The sequence below is a fragment of the Alligator mississippiensis genome, chromosome 4 (assembly GCF_030867095.1).
Source record: "Alligator mississippiensis isolate rAllMis1 chromosome 4, rAllMis1, whole genome shotgun sequence".
NCBI lineage: Eukaryota > Metazoa > Chordata > Crocodylia > Alligatoridae > Alligator > Alligator mississippiensis.
This window is the reverse complement of record NC_081827.1, coordinates 58,543,113-58,567,977: the sequence shown is the minus strand read 5'-3', so window position 1 is coordinate 58,567,977 and position 24,865 is coordinate 58,543,113. Positions and strand designations below refer to the sequence as shown.

At 42.1% G+C, this 24,865-nt stretch overlaps 1 long non-coding RNA gene across 3 annotated transcripts in view; it reads right to left on the bottom strand.

Moving 5' to 3' along the window:
* Positions 1–24,865, bottom strand: part of LOC132250008 (uncharacterized) — a 236,750-nt gene that overhangs the window by 61,952 nt on the left and 149,933 nt on the right. For 2 of the 3 annotated variants that reach the window (XR_009461581.1, XR_009461582.1), the window contains exon 4: positions 22,682–24,058. The exons of the other annotated variant lie outside the window; for it this stretch is intronic. This is a non-coding gene — a long non-coding RNA (uncharacterized LOC132250008). Of the gene's footprint in view, positions 1–22,681; positions 24,059–24,865 lie in introns of those variants that run through there. 3 annotated transcript variants of the gene reach the window in all.

Here is a 24,865-nt window from a genome sequence, read left to right as displayed (position 1 = left end):
TTTAATAGCTGTACAGAACAATTAGAAACCATCCAGATATAACATTTTTGCCTGGTCTCCACTTAGAATATTCACTGACAATGGAAAATGTGTAATCTGTAACTGTCACCTGATAGTATTACTATGGGTGCAACCTAAAAGAAACTACAGTAAATCTCCATCGAAACAACAGTTCATCTGCTCAGTGGAGCTAGGAAAATACTTAAAAAGAAAAAAAAATGATTGGATATTTTAAAATATAGCATAAAGCTAAAAAAATACGCTTAGAATATGTCCACTGTATCACATTCCTGTTTTATGGTAAACATTATGATCAAATTCTGTCTTCAGGTACAGGTACAGACTCCCATTGATCCCAGTCTTTTAGAATTATAATTTGGATTTTATATATTTATTTTTATCTTGAAAAAAATTAATCATTTTAAAGCAATGTAACTAGGGGCTGACATACTGCATGGTCATGGAAAATTACTGTACAGTTGTAAAGTCCAAGGTCTGTAAAAGAATCCATGCACCAAATTCTGCAGGCCATACTGATTCTCATTAAGCATTGTCCTGCAGCCTCCACACCCTGGGCAGTGACCATGGACTTCAGAGTCCTAAACTGCTACTAAATGACTGCGCTCCAGCACAGACAGCTTCTACTGGGCAATTCCACCCTTTGCTGTATGACTGAACTCTGCAGTGTCAAGTTAGATAAAAGTCTCTTTGACATCCTGAATCTCCGCAGTCACTGCTGCCTATCCCAGATCTGAAGAACAACTCAGCCCCATCAATTTGCAGTTGTATCTCATATCCAAAAGCAGAGTCCGTCCAAATATCATTGCATAATCATTATACTTTGAACTCTCTGAATGACGTTATCTCAGATACTTCTGGATTGTCTTCCATTGCCTTACAACAGACACTTCAGTTACCTGAGGACTGTTTTTCAAAAAAACTTCTAAGGAAAAAAAAAAGACATCTTTGCTTAGCAGAAGGTGCAAACAAAGAGCAGAGAGTGAGTATTCACTTTGTCTTCCATCTTGATAAAACAATTAGGAAATAGCACGGACACTAGAGGATTTATAATATTTTCATCCTCGGAGCTGTGGGAATTTGACCTCATCACTAGAGGTCTCAGAAAGCATTTTGAAATCTCCCAGAAGCAACTGCTGTTCCAGGAGTTGTAGCATAGTTACCAAAGGGGCTATGCAACAATTTACTGGAATAAGACTTATAAGAACATGGTCAGTATGGATACACTGCATGCCTAATTTGTTCGTGATAGTATTTCACCAGTTCCAACAGTTCAGTTCTCTAGAGGAGCCAAAGCCCGTGGCCTTACTTTCTAACTCTAACAACAAGGATGCTCATGGGATATTTGGATCAAGTAAATCCTGATCTGTTGTACAATACAAACTTTCACTGACATGTATACTATGAGAGAAGATCACATGCCTTAGCCAACATAGCTATACCAGAAAAACCCTCACTATGGAAAAAGTTATTAACTAATGATATCTGGGGATGAATTGTAATTTTTGCCAGGAGGAAAACCCTTTTTGCCAGCATGCATCACATCTCCACAAGGATACTCCATTAACAGAGGCATGCCTGGTTGTGGCAGCTGCTCTGTCACATTGACAAGACCTGAATAAAACTACAGTACTCAGTACAAATAAAGGGCTGCAAGTCCACTGCAATATAACAAGAATTCACTATATTTCAAGGATCATCCTGGTTACAGTATTCAAACCTCACCACTGCCAGGTAGAATATTCAGACTATAGAATGACTATTTCTTCCTTGTTTTATTGGTAATATTTTTCTAAAAGGGGTGTCCTATTTTCATATACATGTATCTTCTACTTTTTCTAACATTAGGTGAAAGTATGTGTGCGACAACAAAGGCACAGTAATGTTATGGCACTGTGTGCTGTACTCCCCTAGACCTACTTACTTAAGCTTACCTTTCTCTTTCTTCATGTGTATCACATTACATGAACGCTGGTTTTCAACAAAATACTGCATAATCACTTTTAAGTGATTTCCAGGGTGAATATTCATTCCTACCATCCTTATTGTTTTACTGCTCTCTCTTTGATCTAGAGAGAAATGATTTTTTCTGCCATTTAAGTTGATCCACTTTTCTGCTTGACAACAGACCCTATGCAGTATATTAATATCTTCTTCATTCCTCTTCTTCTTATCACTAATGCTATTTGCCATGGGAGTTTTTTCTGGGTTTGGTTTCTCTTAATTTCTGTTTGTTATCATCAATAGAGTCATGAAGGAAACAGACATTTTAACAATATTGCAATCTGTTTAACCATGCAACTGGTCCAAGCACAAGGAATGATGCTTATGTTTTCCCCATAAACTCTCAACAGTCTCATTTATCTCTAGTCATCTTGGTCTACATGTACTCTCTGCCATTGATCTCTGCTGACATGGAGAACTAGGGTGTCAGTCAGGACTAACAGTGATGCTGACTTAACCAACCAAAATTAGGGCTGATTCTGTTCATCTTTCTTTTGGATAGATGTTCCCACTGCACTATCACATTTCTTGACCTTATGAGGCTTGGCTTCCCCTTATGTGGATAGAGCCATAATAAATAAAAGCTATAAAAGTATCATCTCTACCCCTCTGGAGATCTGCATATACATCTAGATTAGGTTACAAAGGATGCATCTACACATGCATTTTAATGTGAAGTTAATTAATTAGCTCAGCAGTAAAGAGTCACCATCTACATATGTGCCAGAATTAAGGTGCAGTAAACTAATTTATTTTGCAGTAGGATTGTGCTGTTGGGGACAAGTACTACCCTATGGCAGAGTAAACACATGCAATTGTAACAAGCACACATAGATGGTGACTGCTGAGTGCAAATTGTGCCCGGTCAACCCAGCCAGCCAGGGGGAGGGATAGGGGAGCCAGGCAGGAGCATGACTCTCATGTCCCAGCAAACCCCTCCGCCACCTTCTCCTGCCACCCAGAGCCCAGAACTGACCCCCATGCCCCTGCCAGCTGGGACCTGCTCTGTCCCGGCTCAAACTGCTGCAGTCTTGGGCTGGCAGCAGGCTCAGGGGGGCCACCCCTGACTCCAGGTGGTGGCAGAGGGTGGCAGAGAGGCAGGCTAGGGCATGAGTGTGCCAAAACAGTGGAGCCATTTAACTAAGCCCCCCAAGCCCCTGCCAGCCTAGGACCACAGCAGTTATTGCTGGGGCTGAGCAGCTGCAAGCTGGCAGCAGGCTTGGGACTTCAGCCACACGGCTCTGAAGTTTTGGCTCTCTCGTGCCCCAGCCAGCCCTTCCATTGTCCTCTGCCAACACCCAGAGCCCAGCGCTGAACCCCTGATCCTCCTGCCAGCCCAGGGCTGCTTCACTCTGGGTCTAACTGCTGCTGTTTTCTCTGGCCCAAACTTCCCCAAAGTTTATTGCTTTAAGTTAATTGCTCATGTAGATGCATCCAAGAAAAACCTCTGGTGGGTTAAGTCACAATTTGGGAACTAACAGACATGCACATTTACTGAAGAACTAGTACTTCATATGCATCACTATTAAACATGATACCTGCTTTACAGATGCATCCAAATCAGCTGAGTGTTTATTTTTACAGACTCTTGTCTAATTTGCTTTGGATTTTCCATCCTAAAACTTTGCCCTGCATACTTATTTTCTATCAGTCACATAAGTGAAAGAAACACACCAGCAACTTGTATACCTGATTGTGCTATAACAGCAGCTGTCACCACTTTAAAATTAACTGATGCATATACTTTTGGTTACTTTGGGATGATATATCCTTAGTATATGTCTACCTATGAATAATCAGTAGTCATACTAGTAAGCAGTTTGGATGGGAGGGAGAAGTATCACAATGGAAAGAATTTCAACAGAAGACCACTGAAAAGATAGATAATACATGTCCATAAAGCATGCAATATTTTACCGAAATCCAGTTAAAATAAATGTTATAGACCTCTCACACCACGTGATATAGATCTAGATCCTGAAGACTACAATTTAAATAATTTTCTTGGGTTAACTGTATCATACCTCTTTTAACTTTAAGAGTTGGAAGTTACAAATTCTCTCTGGTTTATCAGGAAAAAAGGCCAAAGTCATCCTTAAACCATTACAGTTACAGTAGGGATTAATTAGGTTTGTTAAATGTCATTTAACTTTGTCCTTATCCTGGGCTTTACTTTTTCCAGGGTTGTTTTCCCTGGATCTTTCTCACAATGATGTTATTGGGATGTTGGCCAATAATTTCAAAGGAGTCAAGATAAGTCTTGACAAACGTAACTCTTCATTTCCTTACATCAGTTCCAAGCTATGTACCTTCACTAAACTCCTGTGAAATCAATACATTTATAGCATCATGTAGCTGGTGTAATGGAGTAAGAATTAGGCTTGTTACACTGACTAATACTGTGAATGAGGAAGGCGAGGGACTGCATTTTGACTTATATTGTTGAATCTCAACGAGGGTAACCAAGGCACCCTGGGTTACCATAACATCTTTTTCAGGGCTCCACTCTCCATACATATACACAATTCACAAGATAAACCCAGAGCTTTCAAAGAGGAATCCACAGAGTCAGAAACATCTTGACCTGTTGTGGGCTCTCTGAGTTCTTTGCAACAGAAGCATTCTTCTATTATTGTTCCATACGAGTGAAAGCTAAGAGTGAGCATTTTCCCAGAGGTGCCTTGAACCTAGTGAGAGGTGTCTTGAAACTAATGAGGGTTATTTAGAGTCTAAAAAGATGAGAACCACTAATTTATATGAGAACCACTAATTTATAAGTTACTTAGTCACTTCTCTTCTTTGGCCATACATCATTATGTTTGCCTTCAGTACTGCAGCCCGCTACAAGATTTAGATTTTCATTTTTCTTCATCAATAATTAATAATAATTAATAATTAATGGATGATTAAAATACCTTTTTAAACCTACAAAGGGTTCGAGTTCCAAAAGAAACTTTAATGTAGACTGTGATACTGTGGCTAAATGCAGACATTTGGGAGGCTAGGGGGAGGTTAAATCACATTTTTAAAAAAGGTAAGTCAGAATGAGGGGGGCAGCAGGGAGTTTGGGGAGATGGGGGGCAAGTAGGCTGGGGGGCTTCAGCGGTCCGCAGGAGGATCAAGGGGCAAGTTGGATCCATGTGGGAATCAGTGTCAGGCAGGATCCACGGGAATGATGGAGGTGCAGGCAGAATCAGGGCTTGGGGGAATCAGGGAGCAGGCAGGATCTGTGAAAGGGATCAGGGAGATTGGGGGATCAGGCAGCAGCTGCAGGGAGTTCAGGGGGCAAGTGGAATCTGTAGGGGGATCAGGGAGGCAGGCAGCATCCATGGGAGGGATCAGGGAGGGAGGCAGGGTCCACAAGGGGTTACTAGAGTCTGGAAGGGTTTGACAGGATCAGGGGGGCTCACAGGGTCCACAGCGGGAAGTGGAGCTTGCAGAGGACCAGTGAATCTACCCACCATCCAATACATACTTTCTTGGATCCAGGCATTGATGAACACTGATAAAAATAGTACCCAAAGCGGCTTGCAGGATAGGGGGTTTGGGGGAGCCGTGCTGGTCCCCAGAGAGGAAAGAGGCTGAGGAGTTAAAAATAGTCCAGTGCCAGGAGGCAGGTAGGAAAAATGCAGCCCTGGGACTGGGGCTCATGGCTGGGCTTTCCCAACCCTAGGGCTGTGCAGATAACTGTACTGAAGTTGGGCAAACTCAGTTGGATCAGGTGGCCATTTTTAACATGATCTAACTTCCCCAAATGTCTGCACTTAACCTGTATGTAGGTATAGAATCATAGAATCACAGAAGTAGGGTCGGAAGGGACCTTGTAGATCTTCAAGTCCAACCCCCTGCCTGGGAAGGAGGAAAACTGGGCTCAATTGACCTGAGCCAGGTAGGCATCAAGTCACTTCTTAAAGACCCCCAGGATAGGAGCCAGCACCACTTCCCTTGGAAGTTGGTTCCAGATCCTAGCCGCCCTGACAGTGAAGTAGTTCTTATGGATGTCTAATCTAAACCTACTCTCCAACAACTTGTGGCCTTTATTCCTTGTTATCCTGGGGGGTGCTAGGGGAAACAAGGTCTCCCCCAAACCCTTCTGGTCCCCCCTAGTGAGTTTATAGATGGTCACCAGGTCTCCCCTCAGCCTTCTCTTGTGAAGGCTGAACAGGTTCAGGTCCCGTAGCCTTTCATTGTAGGGTCTGCCCTGCTGTCCCTGGATCATGAGGGTGGCCCTCCTCTGGACCCTATCAATGTTGTCCACATCCCTCTTGAAGTGGGGTGCCCAGAACTGGACACAGTACTCCAGCTGTGGCCTGACCAGTGTCGCATAGAGGGGGAGGATCACCTCCTCGGACCTACTTGAGATGCACCTGTGGATGCACAATAAGGTCCGGTTAGCCCTGCCGACCGTGACCTCGCATTGTCGGCCCATGTTCATCTTGGAGTCAGTGATGACTCCAAGATCCCTTTCTGCCTCCGTGCTCTCAAGAAGGGAGTTTCCCATCTTATAAGTGTGCTGCTGGTTACTACTGCCCAAGTGCAGCACCCTGCACTTGTCAGTATTGAAACACATCCTGTTTTTGTTAGCCCACCCCTGCAACCTATCCAGGTCTTGCTTCAGTCTTTCCCTCCCCACTAGCGTGCCCACCTCACCCCAAATTTTGGTATCATCAGCAAATTTGAACAGGTTGCTTTTCACCTCGTCATCCAAATCGCTGATAAAGAAATTGAACAGTGCGGGCCCAAGGACTGAGCCCTGGGGGACTCCACTGCCCACTTCCCCCCAGGTCGAATATGACCCGTCCACCACCACCCTCTGAGTACGACCCTTCAGCCAATTTGCAATCCATCTGACTGTGTAGGCATCGATGCCACAGTCGCCTAGTTTTTTAATGAGGATGGGGTGGGAGACAGTGTCAAAGGCCTTGCTGAAGTCCAGAAAGACTACATCCACGGCAACATCTGCATCCAATCCTTTTGTGACCTGATCGTAAAAGGCAATCAGGTTGGTCTGACATGACCTGCCCCTAATGAAACCGTGTTGGTTGCCCTTGAGCATCATCCCTGATGCCGGCCCATCACAGATGTGCTGCTTGATGTTCTTCTCAAAAAGTTTCCCCAGGATTGAGGTAAGACTGACAGGCCTATAGAAACTGCTTTCTGTCAGCGATGTCATTCATCCATCCAAATTACCTGTGTGGCCAGACCCATGATCTCTACAGAGGCTTCTGTCTATGACTTTACAGAACTATTGCATTAGTAAGCAGCGTTTTGGTAAAAAGCACCTTTGAGCAGATCAATTTTAAAGGGACATTTTGCCTCAAGACATGGCATGAAATTGCCTTACTCCCACCTCTCATCTCCTGTAAAAGTACCACCTGGAGAGAAGACACAACACTGACTTTGAATAATCAGATTTGAACTAAATCCAGGGCTCTGGCTGCTTTTTACCAGATACAGGGCTCCAGCTCAATTAATGTTTCTAAACATTTGTGCTGCCTCCAGAACTACTGGAATGGATCAGAGTACTGGCTGTAGCCAGAAATGGATTCAAACATTAAACAACATTCAAATGATATTCCTTCTTATTATGCAGTATTTTCAGAAGGGTGCTTAAGAGGCAAAGTCAGCACTCCAAAGAATGGCTAAAATCTGATATGGAAGGATAAGAGAACACAAATGTATAAATAATTTATATGCAACAGTATCCTTTAGACCCCTCATTAGATTGGCCCAGCTCTGCTTTTGAAAGACGATTATAGACAATATCTCCTAAGCATCCTGCACATGACTGACATAGATACACATGGATTTTGTTTATTCTTGTCTGCCTTGGTTTTAAATTTTACACATGTCCCGCAGGCATTACTTTGATGCTGAGTTTTCTAGGGGGGGAAAAAACTGAATAAGTAAATAAAGAAGTCATACATACATAAAATAGAAAAACATAAATCAAAGTCAGTCCAGTATTTTTTTAAATGCCAAGTAGCAAGATTCTGTTTCACTGGTTGTCTTGCCTTAGTTGTTGTCTAGTTCAGTTTAAGGGATTTTAATGTCTTGACCATGACCTAGTCTGGAATTTAGTTACATTCTGAAATTTTATAACTGTAAAGACAAAAATATAAAATCTATTTAATGATTTTAATAGCATCAGCATTTCATCTCTTTCCCATGTGAATATTAAAATGAAGTAGAGATCAACTGTGTGCTAGTGATGTATCTGTCTCAAGGAAGTTACTTTCATAGTTTCATATTTTCATAGTAGCTAGGGTCAGGAGGGACCTGAACAGATCATCTAGGAGTGAACCCAGGCAGGAGTGAACCCAGCATTCATAAGACCCCAGACAGGTGATCGTCCAACCTCCTCTTGAATTTGCCCAAGGTAAGGGCGAGGACCACTTCCCTGGGATGTTGGTTCCAGATTTTATTACTTATTTGCATGACAAATTCAGGTGTCTGACTTTTTTTTAGACTAATGCTCACATATGATGACTAGACACTGTTAGGTGGTGGGGAGCACCTATTCAGTTATTCAGGGACCATTTTGTGTTTGTATGCCTGGATTCCTCCTTTCCTACAGAACTTCTGCAAAGCTAATTGGGCGGGCACTGGGTTTATGGTGTTGTTCCCAAAGGACATCCAAATAAATTTTCATCAAGAAAATACGAGCCCTGTAAGGCTGCCGAGGTCAGTGACACCTGTAGAGATCTCCTGAGCAAGTGCTGTTCATGCAAGTTAAAGCTGCCTGGGAGCAAAATTTACTGCAATGCCCAGTTTTTGCAGGAGTACAGAACATGGCTAAGCTAAGCAAAATGTACATGGAATCATAGAGTCATAGAAAATTAGAGATGGAAGGGACCTCAGCAGGTCATCTAGTCCAACCCACTGCTCAAAGGAGGACCATCCCCAGCTAGATCATCTTGATCAAGGCTTTGTCTAGCCAGGTCTTAAAAATCTCCAAGGATGGAGATTCCACAACCTCCCTGGGCAACAGGTCCCAGTGCTTTACTACCCTCTGTAACTTGTCGGGCTCCCAGGGATGGCCATGACACCCCTTGTGGCTCTGCAATTGTGTCCTGCTCTGCCCTGAGTGTGCCCTCCTGTCTCTCCTGCCACATCTTGATGGAAATATAAATAAATAGGGAGGCTGCCCATGGACCTTTGCATAACTCCGGTCCCACCAAACCCCCACTAGGATCGCCAGCACCCTAGTAGTCCTCACTGATCCCAGGCCCCGCTCACTGATCCCAGGCACCTATGTGCCTGGCAGGGCACCAAAAGCCTTAAGGGCTAACTGCATGGCTCCAAATCCTTCCCTTTACTACACCATGCCTTGAGGTTGTTACGGATATGTTGTCCCTCTGTTGCGGTTTTGGCCTCGTCAGCCTCTGCTCCTTTAGGTAGGTCTCCTAGCCTAGGTCCACTGAATCAGACCTGACTTCGAGGCACTAGCTTCATTTGTCCCTTGTGTCACTGAGCCCTTAGCCCCTGTATGCCAAGCTCCTTGCCCCTGTGTGGCTGCATCCTCTCTGGTGCCAGGCCCTTATGTGCTTGAGCCTGCCCCAGGCAGGACTCAAGACAGTCGAGTGTCCCCTAGGTACTAATGAGGCCTCCTTACCTCCAGCCTCATCCCAAACCACTGGTGAAAACAGTAATGCAAACCTAGGGTTATCATGCATCTGGGTTTTCCTGAACATATCCTCTTTTTTGATCCTCTGATCTCCGTCCAGGTGGGTTTTTTAAATCTAATCAAACATCTGGAATTTTGCTCAGCTCAGCTGTGCAAAGGGAATGGGTGCCTGCCAGCCCTGGTAGAAGCTGTCCAGGAACCTGGCCTGCAGCCAGGAAATGCCTGGCCACCTGGGGGCAGAGGATATGTCCTCAGGGTCCTAACACCTACCAAGTTAAGTTCAGTTTTTCTGCCTCAGCACAGAAGGCACTCCCACAATCCTAGTACCTGCCTTTTTCTATCTATTCTTTTTGCAGCAGCATCTACTCCTGCACAACTGTTTCAGGCTGGACATAAGGAGGAACTCTTTACCGTCCAAGCCCCCAAGGTCTGGAATAGCCTGCTGCTGGAGGTGGTTCAAGCACCTACTTTGAACACCTTCAAGAGAAATCTGGATGTTTTTCTTGCTGGGATTCTATGACCCCAGCTGACTTCCTGTCTCTGGGGCCAGGGGCCGGACTCAATGATCTTCCAAGGTCCCTTCCAACCCTAATGTCTATGAAATCCATGAAGTCTATTAAATCTGATCAATATGGGGTGTCATAGCAACTTGTGGAGGGGGCTGGGTTGTAGGCAGCAGCCTACTGTGTGAAAAAGTTTGCAGGGGTGGGCAGCCAAGAGACAGAAGGAGAAGGGGGCTGTAGCTTGGAAGTGAGGGGCTGGGGACTGTGAGTCCAAAGTACTGGGCAAGGGGCTGTGGGTTAGAAGTGAGGGGCACCAGCAAGAACAGAGGGAGCTGTGGGTTGGGAGTAAGGGACGCCAGCATAGCTCAGGAGGGCTCAGGAGGGCAGGGTACTGCAGGTTGGAAGTGAAGGGCACTGGGAGAGCTAGGGGTCTCTGGGCCAGGAGTGAGGGGCCGCAGCAGGGCTGGGGGTCTGTGGTTTAGGAATGAGGGGCTGCAAATAGCCAGGGTCAGGACACCATCATACCACTGCCCCTCATACCCCTCCATGCATGAAAGGTGTCCTCTTTTTTGGAACTGGAAATATGGTAATCCTAGTAAATCATAAGCTCCTGGGCTGTAACAAACAACAATGGAAGCAGCCCTCTGCCCCTTTAAGAGAGCCTGTGCCCGGTGACCTGCAGCTGCATGCCCTGCCTAGCCTGCAGTGCTCCCTGGCTAGGCTGCTTCTTCCCTTAAATGAACACCCTCCAAGTGAGAAAGTTTCACTTAATATCTAACCTAAACTTCCCTGCCTGCAATTTGGGATCATTGTTCCTTGTTCTGTTATCTGCCATTACTGAAAACAGTGCATCTGCCTTGGAAACCTCCTTCAGGTAGTTGAAGGCTGCTTTGAATCCCCGCTCAGTCTTCTCTTTTCCAGAATAAATAAGCCCAGCTCCCTCAGCCTCTCCTCAGAAGTCATGTGCCCCAGCCCCCAAACCATTTTCATTGCTGTCCACTGGACTCTCTCCAATTTGTCTATATCCTTTCTGTTGTCAGGGGCCCAAAACTGGACACAGTATTCCAGATGTGGCCTCACCAGTGTCAAATAGACGGGAAAAGCACTTCCCTCGATCTTCTGGCAATACTCCTACCAATGCAGTCCAGTATGCCATTAGCCTTCTTGATAACAAGGGCACACTGCTGGCTCATATTCAGTTTCTTGTCCACTGTAACCATCAGGTCCTTTTTTGCAGAGCTGCTGCTTAACCATTTGGGTCCTAGCCTGTAAGGGTGCATGGGATTTTTCTGTCTTAAGTGGAGGACTTTGCACTTCTCCTTATTGAACCTCATGAGAGGCTTTTGGTCCAATCCTCCAGTTTGTTGAGCTCTCTGTATCCTAGCCCTACCCTTCAGGACATGTACTACTCTCCCCAGCTTGGTATCCTTCCTCTTTGGAACAGCTCTTTTTTTTTTATCTTTTCCCATTACCTCTATTTGCAAACATACCAGGTTTCAGAAAAACTCATGTAATTCTAGTACTTGCTTTTGTACTGGTACTTACTTACCATTTTATTAAGAAATGCCAAATACTGGTAGTTTTACTTTTTCTTTGCAATGACTAGATACTATACAAAAGCATAAGATACGCAGTTCATGTGGAAAGGCAAAATACAGCTCTAACAAGTCAGCTTACGGCTCTATTTTCTCTTTGGCTTCCTCTACAAAATCAAAACAAATATAACTGCTAAATTCAACTGTCTCCAACCTATGTTGTAATAGTAAGAGGTCCAACTAAGGACAAAAGGTTTAAGCTATTTTATAACAGCAAATGTGATACATGCTAGGGTCAGACAGGCCAGATTTTTTAAAGAAATCTCTTGGGTGTCCTGTCCACTTCTGCTGGGTGACCTTGTTTCCTATTTATGATTCAGTAGCTTGATTTTAGGCCCTAACTGATACAAGAACTCTGGCACTGGTGAAACAGTCAAATGCCAAGGTTCAATTGAAATTGTTCTTTGCCCACATATTTTTCTACAAAACTTTAAAAATAAATATACATTTCCTGCAGCACATACTCTTAGTCTTCTTATATTATCCATCCAGTTATTCTTACAGTAATATTATCCATTACAAAAATGTTTTATTATGCCATCTTTTTATATTCCTCTAGTTACTTTACAGGGCAGGCTGGGTCATCTCAAGACATGTAACTGTAACAAGGGAAATCACAGGGTTTCTTTACTCATGGCAATGGACGCAAATACGAGAGGAACTGCAGTAGAGGGAGGTAGCAGCTGCTGCCAAATATTGCAGTAGACTGTACACCCAGAAGACATAATTTAATTGTATGCTCCCCATGAGACTGCCTGAGCAAATGCTAAGCTGCATAAGCAGAATCAAAGACATCCAGAAAGATTTAAAGATTCCCAAGCACTCTCACAGGGCACAGTAAGTAAGAAGGTGGTATGACCTGGTTTGTTACTGAGGCTAGAAGGGGTCCTAAGGAGATAGTTGATAATATATGTTGCAGGACTGTACACCCATATACAAAGCTAACTTTAGGGCAAAGGAGACAGGTGGGTTTGTTCCTGATATAGATCAAAAATCAAAAGTTGGTAGTTTTTGCTTATTAACTGAAAATTCACTTCTGGCAGACAGAAAAAGACAAAAAAAAAACCCACCCCAAACTCTTAGAGTGAAAGGTTCCAGATTTATGGCCAGGTTCAGGCTCATTAGGAACTCCCAGCACTGTCCCATTTAAGTCAGTTTGCACATCTTCACATCCAAAAAAAGATACATCACATCTAAAAAAAAAATCTGGAACTCATTATTTGTAGTTCAAGCCAATAGCTTAGATTACAGCTAGTACCTGAGAGGTGTGTTCCAGCAACATCCCAGTTTCAAATGCATGAAAAGGTTTGAACAATGGCTGTAAAAAAGGTTTTTGTTTCAGAATGTGAATATGGCTCTAGACTTTTGTGTATGGAAATACATAAATAAAAGAAGGCAACTTCATAGCATGTCATTTATGCAGAGATGGGTGTTAAACCCATGTTTGTATATGTAGTAGATATTAAAAATATGGAGGTACATGCAATACATTCAATAATTTGGCAATCATAGTTTGCATTTCAGTCCAATGAGTCATGGAAGAGTACAATACTACAGCTTGTTAAACGTTAGCTTTCTGTGGTAGTTGAAATTGCTCTATCTTTTTCCAGAGGATATTTATAAAATAAATTTCAACTCATATTATCTCCAAGAAAATGTCCAGGGGACAATGAATGATTAATATAACCTTTAAAAATGTGGTGTTAGGAAAAATTGTGTTTCTGCTTTAGGAATAAAGTTTTAAAATTTTCTGTGGCCTAGACCAAAATGTATCATTATATGAAAGGGATGGTACCATGAAGAACATGGTTTAATTTAACTTTTGAGGCACTTTAAGGGAAGAGCACAGTGGGGTCAAGTATGGAAAGAGAGATATGGCAAATGTTCAAAGGTGCATCTGAAAGATAGACTCATCAAGCCCTTAATTAGCTGGCTGCATGTGGATAGGTACAATGCCCCCATACATCTCTTTGAAAATAGGTTCATTTGATACAAGTCAACTGTTTGTAGGTCTTGATTAAAATGTGATATATTACATAAAAATGTGTTACAATTGCTATTACTTATACTTATATGCAGGGAAGGCACATAAGGGTCCACAATGGTGATTTTGAAGAAGATATTAGTGACCCAAAGTTAACCAATGTCTGTTAATTGTTCTTTGCTGTAAAACATCACTTATTCTGATTTGGGATAAAACTAATCTAATCTGTTCCTAAAATATATATGTATGAAAAAAAGGACAGTGGTCACTGGTGTCTTGTAATAATCCATTAAAACTGAAGAAAAAAGTCAGGGTGGAATTCTCAAAACAAATAAATACAAAGATAAGAGACAAATGTGGGATTTGAGATAACACAGACATATTCAAAATGGGATTACATATTCTAACAACATCATTGAAGACAAACTTCAAATGGTTCAGAGTTATAAATGATTAACACATTTATCTCAGAAGAGTGATGTGACACCATAATGACAAATCTGTGCCTGTGGTTTTTTGCTGGTATTTCAGAGGTTTAATACTTTATATTCTGTCATCCAACATAAATGTATGCAAGCAATATCAATCTCATAAAATTGTGAAGCAATATCTTTCCTTATAAGAGAAGCAAAATTGTTTAATAAATGCAATAATCTTTTCCATGTTTCTCCCTTTTTATCCTTGTAATCCCCTCTTTTTAATGTGGAGGCATTCATTTCTGCTGAAAACTGCATGACTTGAAATTTTGCCTAATACATATCAAATGGTACAACAGACTGTTTTAATTACTATCACAAAGTCTGGAGGGATATATTTTGTAATGAGGAATGTAGTTAAAAAACGAAACATCTTTTCCACATTCCAATACACTGTTAACATTTCATTTTAACTTGTCCTTAGACTACAATTCTGAGTTCCTTGCAGTAAAAAGTAGCCTCCCCTTTGTTCAAGGCTTTAAAGCGGTTAAATACAAAGCGACAAGTCCTTCCTTGCCTAAGACAGAAAAATAAATAGAATGCTTCTTTAAAGAAGTAATAAAACATTTCCATATTCAGTAGCAAAAGTGTTACACTGTGATCTTCAGGGACAGTACCAAAGCTATAAATGATAAAAACTGTGCTCTGGTAATAAACAAAATGCCTACTGCCCAATGACTTAATTTCAGAGAGAGGTAGTTAACCCTGTTAGTCTGAAGTCAGACAAAGACAAGATAAATTTGCATCTTATAAACTAGGCTTGTCCAACATACGGCCCATGGGCCGCCATGTGGCCCACCAAGCCATTTTATATGGCCCACAGCAGCGCTGGCACTGGCGCTGCCACGGAGCGCAGAGCCGTGGTGGTGGAGTGTGGAGCCATGGCGGCAGCGAGGCTGTCACGGAGTGCAGAGCTGCGGTGACGGCAGCACCAGCAGAGGTGCGGCAGCACAGCACAGAGCCATAGTGGCGGAGCAGCGCCGGAGGAGCCACGGCGGAACACAGAGCCGCGGTGGCAGCAGCAGCATGGAGCCACGGTGGTGCGCGGAGCCGCGGTGGCATGCGGAGTGCCAAGCCACAGCAGCGGCAGCAGTGCCGGTGGAGGGGCCGTGGCAGTGGGGCAGTGGCAAGGCAGACAGGGCCAGCCCGCAGGCCCCAGGCAGCAGCGAGGGGAAGGGAGCTGCTTACCCCTGCAGGGTCCGGCTCATCAGTGAGCTGGGTCCCTGCCAGAGCTGCCCTGAGGGCTGCACGAAGCGGGGCTGCCCCAGTAGCACCTGATTGGATGAGCTGGGGACAGGCTCCGCCCCTTGCCCCCAGCACGTGGCCGGGGAGAGCTGTAGCATGACCTGTGCCCTGCCCGCATGTGTGGTGGATGGAGGCACGAGGTAAGTTCCTGCGCGGAGCTGAGGATGCTTCGGGGCCAGGCCGAGGCGGACGGAGGCATGGGGTAAGTTCCCGTGTGGAGCTGGGGGCACCTTGGGGCCGGGTTGGGGCTGTGTGTGTGTGCGTGCGTGCATGCATGTGCATGTGTGTGTGCTTCCCAGCACATCCCAATAGCTGCTTTGGCTCTGTTTGCTGCAACACACATGTGCATATTTCCAGACCCATTTCATTGTCACTTCCTGCAACTTCATTGGTGTCAAAGGTCACATGACATCACTTCCTGATGTGATGTCACTTCCTGTGAGGTCTTTGAATATGGCTCGCTGGCCCACTGGGTGATAAAAAGTTTGTGATCTGGCCCCACATTCAAAAAGGTTGGACACCCCTGTTATAAACAAACTAAATGTATAGACTTTGGCTAGGGCAGAAATTGTACATAAACTGGTATAAATGATCAGAAACTGGCCTAAACCTGTAACAGAACAGAAGTTTAGTGTGCACTTACTGGTTTCAAACTGGCAAAATCGGGTCTAAGATGGAAATAGTACCAGATTTAATCACTTTCAGTTAGACAGTTCTATTGAACTTCTGTTCCAAATCCCCTCCCAACACAAGTTAGGTCTCAGTCCCCTGGCATGCCAGGATGCTATGCAGCCCCACACTAGACCCCAGCCCCACAGGGCTGGTGGGCTAGCATAGGCTTTCACAGAGCTGAGAAAGCAAAGCCTCTATTCCCCAATCCAGCTGGTAGTGGCATAGGAGGTGGGCAATGTGGGGAACAGACACCTGCCCTGGCACCAGCGCCCCCCTGCCCCCCTGCCAGGGTCTGCTCAGGGTGGGGAAAGCTTCCAAGGCAGGGGCTTCCACCCCCACACAGCTTGGCTGCAGCTCCACCCCCTCACTACCCTCCCCCCCAACTCTCACACTGAGGGAGGATAGGGCTGGGGTAGCGGGTCCATTCTGCATCCCCCCCTGCCCACCTCACCGCAGCTTTGAGGCAGGGGGGCTGGCAAGGGGATGAGGTTGAGATAATCACAGCCCAGAGGAGCTGGGAGGCCTGCAGGAGCACTCCCCACCTTCTGGGTTTCGCCAGTGCAGCCATCTGCCTGCGTTGGCCAGCTGAAGAGTGAATGTGAATTCTGTTTATTAATAGTTCAATCTATGCATCTTAGAGAAACCTGCATAGATTGGATCAATTCTGCTTTGGGCTTGTTGACTGTCTGTACTTAGCCTAAATTAAATTAAGTAACTAAATTGACAATTTCAGAAATTGCCAACACTTGCTGCTAAAAATTGCCTGTGCCAGGGCATTCATGAAGCTATTAGAAGTGTGAGTTTCATTAAAGGCCATCCAGTGAATTCTCCAGTTTTGTACTACTTGCTATGTTCCATCAGCAATTTCTCTTTCAAACTGAAGTGAGGGAGCACTCCCCCCAGACTGCTAGCTCAAATGAATAGCACAAGTGCAGGTTTTTCTGCATAATTAGCACATTTATCTTGCAGATGCCTCAACAGTTCATTCTGGCAGGCACTGTTTGGGCCCCCAAACAGATTGAACTTGATTTCCTTAAACTAGGTTCTCCCCAGAATTTTGGCTATGACTGAATGAAGAGAACACAGCTTTAGCTCATCCCACTTGCATCCTACTGTCTTTGTAAGTCAGATTTCTTTTTGCTAGTAGCAATAAAAGAAAAGTTTCTAAATCATCTGCAATTCAAAAGCCAGAAGAAAAAGAATCCTTAAATTATTAATTTCTAATAATTTTGAAACCAGTCATGTGTTTTTTGGAGACCTGACTCATGTTTTTTAAGAACTGGGGATTGGTGCTTTATTCAATATATTTTATGTATGAAAGTAAAGTGGAGGTAGCCACCTCAATCAAAAGCTGCAAGCAACATTGAGAACAAAATGGCTGATATCTACATAGAGAATTACATATCTTGGGAAATTAAAGGTGTAATACACAGAAAACAAATATAGTTTCAGGCTATGTACATCACACTTTTGATACATATTAGAATTTATTAAAACTAATCTAAGTAAGATTTTTTTGGCACATACGCCTTAGTTCATGCTTAATTTGCCCTTATTGATAACACTGGCAACTAGAAAATGCATAATTCCTTGTAAAAATGCCAGTAATATATTTTACTACAAAAGAAATAATTATGCCACAAGATTTTACTTTTTTGTTCACTATCTTACATTAAGATGCCTCATACAGGGTTGAATTAAAGGAAAATACTTTGGCCGTGGGACTAACAGCCATAGGGAAGCTGACACAGAGCTACAAGGCATAAATAACATAACTGACCACAGCACTACACCGCACGTAGCTAAGTGGTGCCTGCCACGAACTTCTTGCTAGAGGGGCTTGCTATTCCTATACGTAGTGAGAGAAAGGCAAGATTCCACTGGGGGGAAAGAGTTGGAATAGCCTAGATTATGGGGTGTTTATGTTAATTGTGAGTTGGTTCCCCATTTAGCCCTGACTGTACAGAAAGTTAGTGAAGAAGTCTGTATCTCATGTACTGTAATCTTTACTTCCTGTGTCTTGTAACATATTCTTTACAAAATTGAATACCACTGTAATTGTTCTGCTCTTAATTGGTGGTTTTCAGTTTAACTCTAAAACTGCCATTCTGAATCTTCATAAAGGTTTCTCTCTTTGACACCCCCACTTCACACTTTACCTTCTTTAAGGGTTAAAAAGGACATTTAAAACATTCTAAATATATACATGCACCAAAACGTATCCTAGGGCTATGATTCATTTTGGGAGAGCTTGATAGCCGAAAGACTCCAGAATTCTAGCAGCTGAAACTCTTGTGTATATTTAATTTGTGAATGTGTATTTTAAAATGTATCTAACATTGCTTTGGAATAAGTATCAGTGCATCCTGGAAAAATGCTAACTAGCTTCTTTAGTTTTCAGATAAGGAATACAATCCTTCAGTGCTTATTCAGGCAAAACTCCTTTCAATATTAGTGGGTTTTGACTAACAAGAGCTACAGAATTAGGGTCATTCCAGGCACATCTACACATGCAGTGTTACTGCACAGTAATTTATATTACTACTCAGTAGCTATGGTGAATTTCTAACAAATTTATGCCCGAGTAGTTACTGCACAGTAAAGCATGTATAGACACCTTACTGCACAGTAACCCTGTGTGTGGACTGACTTGGGACCAACTTTAGTCCCAAGTCAGTCTACACACAGTGTTACTGCACTGTAACATCTGCACATGTAAACGCCATTGTAAAAACCGCTTGCTGCATAGTAATTTACTGTACAGTAACTTACTGCACAGTAAATGCATGTGTAGACATGCTGTCTGATAGTGAGGTCCAAACTCTTAAATTCCTTCTTAGCCAAATTTGTCATTTTAAAGTAATATAGTAAGAATTTGGCACTGAGCTATCAATTACTGTTGTTGGTAACTTGTAAAGCTAATTTTGATTAGACTAATCTTTTTATAACAACTGTTATTGGAGCCAATGATTAATGACTCTTGCCATTTGGCTTTTTCTAAATCTGAGTGATACCATAGAATAAAGATCAGTCTCTTACCAGCATTCCTAGTAGATACCTTAGAGATATAAACAGCATTCAGCTTACAAAAGGAAGTGACCCAGTCAGACTCACTTCCTGGATAGAAACTTCTCTATACTGTCGAAGATAGAATTTTACACTCTTTTCATAGATTTCATAGACATTAGGGCTGGAAGGGACCTTGAAGATCATCAAGTCTAGCCCCCTGGCCCAGGAGCAGGAAGTCAGCTAGGCTCAAAGGACCCCAGCAAGATATGCATCCAAACTTTTCTTGAAAGAGTCCAGAGTAGGTGCCTGTACCACTTCTGGAGGCAGTCTATTCCAGGCCTTGGGGGCTCAGACAGTAAAGAAGTTTTTTCTCATGTCCAGCCTAAAATGGTGTTGTAGGAGTTTATGACCGTTGGTCCTTGTTATCCCTTGTGGTGCTCTGGTGAACAGACATTCCCTCAGATCCTGATGCACACACTTTACAAACTTACAGGCAGCCACCAGGTCACCCTGAGCCTGTGCTTTTTCCAGGCTGAAAAGTCCCATGGCTCTCAGCCTCTCATCATTAGGCTTATTCTCCTCTCTCAAGTTTCTCCACATCCTTCTTGAGTTCTGGAGCCCAGAATTGGATGCGGTACTCCAGCTGCAGCCTCACCAAGGCCAAGTACAGTGGGAGGATGACATCCTGAGATTTATTTGAGAAATACCTATGGATACAAGGCAGAATTTTGTTTGCTTTACCAGCTGCGACATCACATTGGTGGCTCATGTTCACCTTGTCACCTTGTGGTCAATCATTCTCTAGCAATCACAGATCTGAAAATATTTGAAAGCCAAACTTCAAATTTCAATTCCAATTTCAATTTCAATTCCATCAGCAGCTTTATAACTGGCATAACTTTAGCAAAGCAAATCAAATCAAAATAAAATTTGTGTTGGATACTGCAGAGTTTGGATATTTAAAAAACCTCATGGAAATCCTAGGAACAGAACTGAAAAAAAATTGAAGTGTCAGTAAACTTTAAGGGCCTCAGCTTGCCTCGTGTGCTGTCATGAAGCTTGGAGTTTCAACATTAATCCTTTCCCTAGCCTTACAGAGAAACATGCTAGTCCTCCTCATGCCTGTTCCCTAGAACTGCCACTTGTATGCAAAATAATTCAGTCATATACTGAACAACAATCTCTCACATTTCTTTTGTGAATATTACCCATACAGCCCTATTGTTGAGAGCATTAGACAGAGTGAAAAGAGGTGACAAGATGTGTGACTCCTGCATTCACACCTGCTATATAAACTAACCAGGTGCACCGGGGAACAGTATGGGGAAGGCCAATATATGCATATGTTGACCAAATGTGTCTGGGAAACTATGCCCTACTCCACTTGATTAGGCAGCAGGCCCTCCATGTAGCTTTTATGCATTCCCAGTTTCTGTTATTTCTGTCTAACCAGAAAAGGGGAGTGGTGGAAAACAACTTCACTGCATGTCTGAAAATATACCATTCTTTACCCCTTGCAGCAGCATTACATTACCATTCATGGCTCCAACCGCCAATGCTTTAGAAAAAGTGGTAATATGAAGCTCTGGATGGGGTTACCAGTGGCAGCCTGGCTGTTATGCAAGGGTGAAGGAAATGCCAGGGTAGAGTGCAGAAACTCAGGCAAACTACATGAACACTTACTTTGATTAATTTGAAGTTTAAGGTCAGGATTTCCCTGGGAATACTGGGGTAGCAAATTCTCCTTTTTTTTCCTCTTCTTTAACACTAATGGTTCCTCAGAGGGGGTAACAGATCTGTTTTTTATGAAAAATGGCTGCTCACAGATTTTTGTATTTGTGTTTGTGACCCCTTTCTGCATGGGTCTGGCAGAGGATGATTTGACCTAAGATTGCTACAGACCTCTGAGAACTTGGTGAGCCTTCTAATTAGCATGTTGTTGTATTTGCTTCTTCTTTACAGGCAGCCCTCAGATATACGATACAATTCGTTCCTGAAAATTGTGTCAAAACATTATAGTCAAAACATTATAACTCGGAACCAATTTTCCCATAGGAAACAATGTTATAAACGGGGGATTGGTTCCTGAACCAAGGCCCGATACCCTATTTTCACCAAAAATAACCGAGAATTGTATACTCAATCAATTATAGATGAGTAATATAGCTACATTAATGTATTTATATTGTAAATAGCAATTATATTGATTTGGAAAGACTTCTTTGAAGTGACTTTGCTGAACTTTTTGAAGGGTTCTTGGCTGGAGTCTTCTCAGGAGTCTTGGCTGCAGGTTTTTCTGGAGCCTTGTCTGCTTTCTTAAAGAAAGTGTCCCAGGAAGTTTGGACAGATGTTCTCCAGGGAGATGGGCAATGCAGCGAACTTGTTCACTAGCATGGCATCAGATCAAGCATTGGAAAGTCGAAACTGACATCAGAAAGTTGAAACAGGCTGTCAATTTATAAATGTTGCAAGTGCAAAACATTGTAACTCAAAACGTTGTAGGTTGAGGACTGCCTGTACTTTGAGATGGACCAATCTGAGAGAACTCACTAAAAATGGTAATAGAGAGAGAACAGCAGGCAATTTTATCACCAATAAATAACATTAAAGCCCAACAACTTCCAGATATTATTGCTTGAACATTTTAAAGTGTTAAGGGAGCACTTTTAAGGGGCTGAGCTTTTATTATTTTATAATTTTCATTTTGAACCCTTGTATTCTACATCTAACTAGGGACCTGCAGAATTTTGAGAGCCAAAGACTTTTTCTTTTTGGGGGGAGAGGGAAGAGAGGACTTGTCTTTTTTTGTTTACTTTATCTAAATTTTCTCTGACATTTTATTTTTCCACATTTCTTAAGCTCCCATTACCCCCATAAACTTGAGCAATACTTTTTCTCCATTACGAAATGGATATCCATCAAGGGTATAGCTCAGGCAATCATATGGCAATCATGTTTTAAAATAATTGTGAAGTAACCGATGCTGAATTTCAATAGCATCCCTGTGGAGTCAACAAGCTCCTAAGTTCATTTTGACTATTAGCATTAAAACATAGTAATTAATAATGACCAGACCATCACTTAACACTTTGAAATAAGCAAAGAGTGAGGGAGGCTGGGAGAGGAGGTGGTGGAGTAGACATGTTTGCATATTCCTATTCTATCCAAAAATCAACCAAACAAAAACAACATGGAAAATTTTCAGTGGGAAGTTAAACAAGGAAAACTGCAATGGAATACAAAATCACTTCCAGTCACTGGATCCAGCGTCACACACAAGTAACTCACCACTAAAATGTCATGTCTGTAAAAAGCAAGTACTATATAATGGAATGAAGCAGAAAAAAAATTCACTAAACACCAATAGCTACATTGATGACATGCATCAAGATTAGATAAATGGGACAGACATATAGGAAATAGCAGTCAATTTTCACACCTCTTTATCGATATGCTTCAGGTTTGGTTTGGTTTCTTTTTCACTCGATTTTTTGGAGTCCTAGCAGGGGAAAAAAACCCCAATGAGTACAATGTTTAATACTTTGGAGTCCTAAGCATTGGAGCCCTTTATTTTTTCTTCTCTACAGCATTGTTACAATACAAATCATCAGCAACAACAGCAACAAAGCTGAGGATATGGCTCATACATGCCATTGCCATTGCAAGTGTCTCTACCTGCAGGTCTGATATTTCCACCTTGATTCAAGTTCAGAGGATATTTTCTGTTGGAAATATGATTAAAATAGAAGTTCCTGAAGACTACACATCTGCATGATACCAAGGGAGTTTAGGAAAAATTGTCTGATACTTTCCTTCTTTCTTTGTAACTTCATTGTTTAATTTACATAGTCTTAAGTAAGAGCCTTTTCTGTAGCCATCTAAGGCAGAAGTAAAAATCACTACATTTGATCTTTCATGCTGCCCCTCTAAGCTGTCACTTTCTATAGATTGAAGTGATGTAGATTCTTTAAGAGTATGTTGCACAGCAACACTGTCTGTTTTAATTTAGTCTGATTAATAGGGGGTTTTGGCAGTCTACATCTTTAAGACTAACTACATTAGCACTGAACAATTCAAAACAATTAAAGGAGACTGCATTCTATAAATATATATGCATACACACACATATTTAAATTCCAGTTTCTGATTCTTTACATAACATGTAATATTCTTCACGCAGAATGTCATGATTTAAAAATAATCCTTTAAAAATGTTTTCAAGGGGTTTTCTGTTCTCCTGGGGCTTATTCAACAACAAGAACCTGTCTGTACATAAGCAAAATAAAAACTGACTAGACACAGAGCGCTGTTAATATGCACAAGGCAAGCAACTTGAAAAAAGAGAGGTATACTTTTTTCCTTTAAAATTTTCAGATATAATAATTGTAGGTATTACTTGTAACTAAAGTAGATACAGTTTATGAAGCTAGAAAGTTGATTTTCAAATAATGGTACTCTTAATAATATCGTGTTTCTCAAAGAGTATCATATGGTTAAAAACTGTTTACAAAATAATGCCAGCATGCCTTTTATTCTGCACATTAAAGAAAAGTCATAGGAGGAAATAAATGCACACATTGTATTTTCAGGGGATTAGCACTCAGAAAATTACTTTTGTGATGTTCTTTTGTCAGTCATTTCTTACATATTGGACCTTTATTTTTCCTGGATGGTGAAAGCGTGCAACAGTTCAAAAAAGCTTGGCAGATCTGAGTACTGTTGGTAGGATCTTTCTTGGGAGTTGTCATTTTGAGAAGGAAAACATTCTGAGATGGGATTTCAGCCCCAAGAGTAACTAGTAAAATGAATAAGCACCTGGAAGCAATTATACGCCTGGTGGAGATTATCCATCATGCTTTGCTCACTGTCCAGTACGAAGGTTGTTGTTTTTTTTCCTTCCATTCTTTCAGTAGCTGAAGCCTAGACTGAAAAGGTTGCAAATTACATTTTACACAGAGATTTTTACCTAGTATCATTGACATATTATGCCATTGCTTTAGTTCCACAAATCAGGTGCAAGCTGCAGTTACTTTGCACTAAAATCTGTTTTTAATGTCGCATTACCAGCAACATCAATCCTACTGTTGTCACATAAGAAAACTCTTTTGCATGCCAATAAAATTTAAAGAAACACAGCATATATTGCTCTCTGTTTGAAGGGAACCAATCCATGTAAAATCCTTGGGGTTTTTTTAAATGCAATTGAATGTGTTTTTATGAAAAGAGATAAGGGGCATGTTAAAAGTATGACGACATTCAGAAGAAGGTATGACTTCTACAAAAAGGTTCCCTTAAGTTGTTGTAACCTAAGATAATATAGCAGATTATGTTTTCATTAAATCATTTTAAAGTGGTTTTTTTTTTAAATGATTGAATGTGGTGATCTATCCCAAAACAACGTGAGTGATGTGCTCTCAGCTGTGCAAATGACTAGTTATTTCTTTAGCATATATATTTATATATTGATACGAATGCAAAGTTTCCTTTAAAAAGCCCATCTCTTCCCCATGGGTTTTTTTTTTGGTTTTTTTGTTGTTTTGGTTGGGGGGGTTGGGGGGAAAGTGTGCAGGTTGAATATCTTCCTGTGTTATTTGACCATCTTTCTAACATTTCCTTTTTTTCCCCTCCTGATAAAGGAATTAAGTTTATGATCCTATTATACATTATAGTAGAACCTTGAGGTCCCAGTCTGAACCCTGTATCATTGTGTTCGGTACTGTACAAATTTTGGT